The sequence below is a fragment of the Bombina bombina genome, chromosome 10, assembly GCF_027579735.1.
Source record: "Bombina bombina isolate aBomBom1 chromosome 10, aBomBom1.pri, whole genome shotgun sequence".
Taxonomy (NCBI): domain Eukaryota; kingdom Metazoa; phylum Chordata; class Amphibia; order Anura; family Bombinatoridae; genus Bombina; species Bombina bombina.
The window spans coordinates 138,667,521-138,671,783 of record NC_069508.1 but is presented as its reverse complement, the minus strand read 5'-3'; positions in this window follow the sequence as shown (position 1 = coordinate 138,671,783).

Below are 4,263 nucleotides of genomic sequence, written 5' to 3'. Positions count from 1 at the left end.
ACTCCTGCTGTATGTGGTCTTAACATACCTGAGTAGCATATTTAAATATCCTGCAAGTATTTGCTTAAACAAAGTATTCTGTTGTTTAAATAAATTTGTTTTCATTTTCAATCAGTATGGCTTCTACTAATCTTCCTTTAAAGCAACTGTTCCAGACAATGAGGCTCTCACATGATATCCTGAGACAGAACATGACACCTACAAAGCACTCAACAGTCTAACTCCCAACTATATTTCCTCTCTCATCGTGAAATACTCCCCATCCCGTCCTCTTCGATCAACCTCTGAGCTACGTCTCTACACTCCTGTTATCTCTACATCCCACTCCCGCCTCCAAGACTTTGCATGCGCTGCTCCTGTCCTCTGGAACTCTCTACCCCGCTCCATCAGACTGTCTCCAAACTTGTATAGCTTCAGACGATCCTTGAAAACCCACCTATTCAAAGAGGCTTACCATCTCTCCTCCATCCAGCATCCGAACCAAACTAATACATGAACTGCCTGACTCCACTGCTGCAAATACAACCGATGTAACAAGCTACCCCAACCTTATGTCTCTGCACCCTAAACCTATAGACTGTGAGCTCTCCGGAGCAGGGCCCTCTTCCTCCTGTGCTAGATTTGTTTAGTATTGTTATGTTTTGTATTGTATCACAAATCTTTGTCATTGTATACCCCTATTATTGTACCCAGCGCTACGGAATTTGGCAGCGCTATACAAATAAATGATAATAATAATAAGACTACGTGGTTAGTGTCAGGGTTTTTTCCCTGCTTTGTTTGCCATGTGCTGCTAGCAGCCATTTTACTTACCTCTCTTGCTGACTATGGTGCATAGTGTATTATGCTGCTCATTTCCTGCATGCCCTTTTATGGCCAGACTGGTGTACATCATCCATGTGAGACAGGTTGCAGTCTCAGAATTGTGATGTCATCACTTATTATTTAAAGGGCCTCTGTTCAGTATGCTTTGCCCTTGCATTGTCTCAGACCTGTTTGTGAGTTCCAGTTCCTGTGTATTACATGGCTGTCTGACGTCCCTCCTGGTTCCTGATCCCTGGCTTGTTCCTGACTCTGCTGCTCTCCTTGTTCCTGATTCCGGCTCGTCTGACTACTCGCTTTGGCTCCTGACTCGGCTCGTCTGACTATTTGCTTTGGCTCCTGACTCGGCTCGTCTGACTACCAGCTCTGGTTTTGACTCCTGGCTTGTTATTTGACTTGTGGACTCTTTATTATTTTTTGCTATTATTAAAAGTGTGATTATTTTTGCACTTCTCATCTCAGTCTGATTCCTGGCACCCTGACAGTTATACATACAAAAACCTGGGGTCTACCAGTGTTTAGGTTGCACTACATGTGGTGGCTTGATCACAGGGTCTGCATTTACTTATCCTCACAGAAGGAAAAGCTATACACACACAAGTTCCGCCTCACATGTACTACCACCTACATTGTGTATTTGCTGCATTGTACCTGTGGACTGTATTTTGTAGGGAAGACCTATGATGACCTCCGGACATGGATGGCCAATCATAGGTCCGCCATCAGAACAGCAATTGCTAAATGAACATAAGAACAATGTGACGGACTTAAAGTACACAATTCTCGATCATGTTCTCCCTTAAGTAGAGGGGGCGATTGCAACAAGATATTGCTACAAAAGGAAGCACATTGGACATACAACCTGCAAACTTTAATTCCAAAGGGATTAAATACACATTTGGAATGGCAAGCCTTTTTATAGCCATTGTTTGATAACTAGCTGTTTTGGTACTATTTTTGAATAATTCTCTGACAGCTAGATTCCGAGTTTGGCGTTATGAGTGAAAAAGCATCGTTATGCTTCATAACGATGCTTTTTCCCTAATGCCGCTATTACAAGTCTTGTAGGTATAGGTGTACCGCACACCTTTTTGGCCGTCACAAAACATCAGTTGCGCACTTTTTAAAAAAGTCCTTTTTCAATGGGACTTTCATAGAGCCAGTATTACAAGTTTTGCTGTGAGGCCAAAAAGTGGGCGGTACACTCTATACTGACAAGATTCGTACCGCCATCTAAAGTCAGTAGTTATGAGTTTTACGTTACAAATCTGTAACATAAAACTCATAACTAATGTGTTAAAAAGTACACTAACACCCATAAACTACCTATTAACCCCTAAACCGAGGCCCTCCAGCATTGCAAATACTAAAATAAAAATATTAACCCCTAATCTGCCGCTCCGGACATCGCCGCCACTTAAAAAATTTATTAACCCCTATTCCGCCGCTCCCGGACATCGTCGCCACTATAATAAACCTATTAACCCCTAAACCGCCGCCCTCCCGCATCGCAAACACTATTTAAATATTATTAACGCCTAATCTGCCGTCCGCCAACACCGCCGCTATAATAAACCTATTAACCACTAAACCACAAGCCCCCCATAAAGAAATATAATAAAATAAACTATTAACCCCTAAACCTCTGGCCTCCCACATCACTACATAAATATATTAACCCCTAAACCTAACCCTAACGTAAGCCTAAGTCTAACCGTAACCCTAACACCCCCTAACTTAAATATAATTAAAATAAATCTAAATTAAACTTAAAATTATTACCTAAATAATTTGTATTTAAAACTTAATACTTACCTGTAAAAAAAACCTAAGCTAGCTACAATATAACTAATAGTTATATTGTAGCTATCTTAGGTTTTATTTTTATTTCACAGGCAAGTTTGTATTTATTTTAACTATTAACTATTTACTAACTACCTAGTTAAAATAAACACTAAATTACATAAAATAAAAAAAGAAATTATCAAAAATAAAAACAAATTACTCCTAATCTAATAGCCCTATCAAAATAAAAAAGCGCACCCAAAATAAAAAAAAACCTAGCCTACACTAAACTGCCAATGGCCCTTAAAAGGGCCTTTTGCTGGGCATTGCCCCAAAGAAATCAGCTCTTTTACCTGTTAAAAAAATACAAACAACCCCCCAACAGTAAAACCCACCACCCACACAACCAAACTCCCCAAATAAAAACCTATCTAAATAAACCTAAGCTAACCATTGCCCTGAAAAGGGCATTTGTATGGGCATTGCCCTTAAAAGGGCATTTAGCTCTTTTACATTGCCCAAACCCTAAGCAAAAAATAAAACCCACCCAATAAACCCTTAAAAAAATCTAACACTAACCCCCGACGATCCACTTACAGTTTTTGAAGACCGGACATCCATCCTCATCCAAGCGGGCAGAAATCCTCATCGAAGCTGGCAGAAGTCTTCATCCAAGCGGGCAGAAGTCTTCATCCTGACTGCATCTTCTATCTTAATCCATCCGGCGTGGAGCGGGTCCATCTTCCAGACATCCGGCGTGGAGCATCCTCTTCTTCAAATCGCTGCTGTAAAATGAAGTTTTCATCCAAGATGGCGTCCCTTACATTCCGATTGGCTGATAGAATTCTATCAGCCAATAGGAATTAAAGGTTAAAAAATCCTATTGGCTGTTGTAATCAGCCAATAGGATTGAGCTCGCATTCTATTGACTAATTGGAATAGCCAATAGAATGCGAGCTCAATCCTATTGCTGATTAGATCAGCCAATAGGATAAAAGTTCAATCCTATTAGCTGATTACAACAGCCAATATGATTTTTTCACCTTTAATTCCTATTGGCTGATAGAATTCTATCAGCCAATCGGAATGTAAGGGATTTGGGGGTTTGGTTGTGTGGGTGGTGGATTTTACTGTTGGGGGTTGTTTGTATTTTTTTTTAACAAGTAAAAGAGCTGATTTCCTCCTATAGGGAGGTTAAATACCGCAGCTTTTGTGACGGTCGTGAATTTCCCTATAGCGCTGAAAACTCGTAATCTAGCTGTGAGAAAAAAATTTTTTAAACACAAGTTTGTTATTTTGTTTAATTTTATTGTGGTAAAATGTTCAGTCTAGATTATAGACTGGTTAACAATTTTTGTTTCCCAACACATGTTCCATTTGTTGGTCATTTAAGATCTGAGAGCCATGATTCCATTCCCGAGTATTTTGCAGTATTGGTCGGTCTACTAAATTTGGCCAGATATTACCTAATATTGTTTGTTTATTCTGGATGTTAGATCCTACTCAAGCAGCATTTGGTCTTTGACTATATATATATATATTTGTATATATATATATATATATATATATATATATATATATAGTGACCATATTGCCACTTTAAAAAGGGACACATATGAAAAATACATATGTCAGGGTTCTTATACAAAACATTTA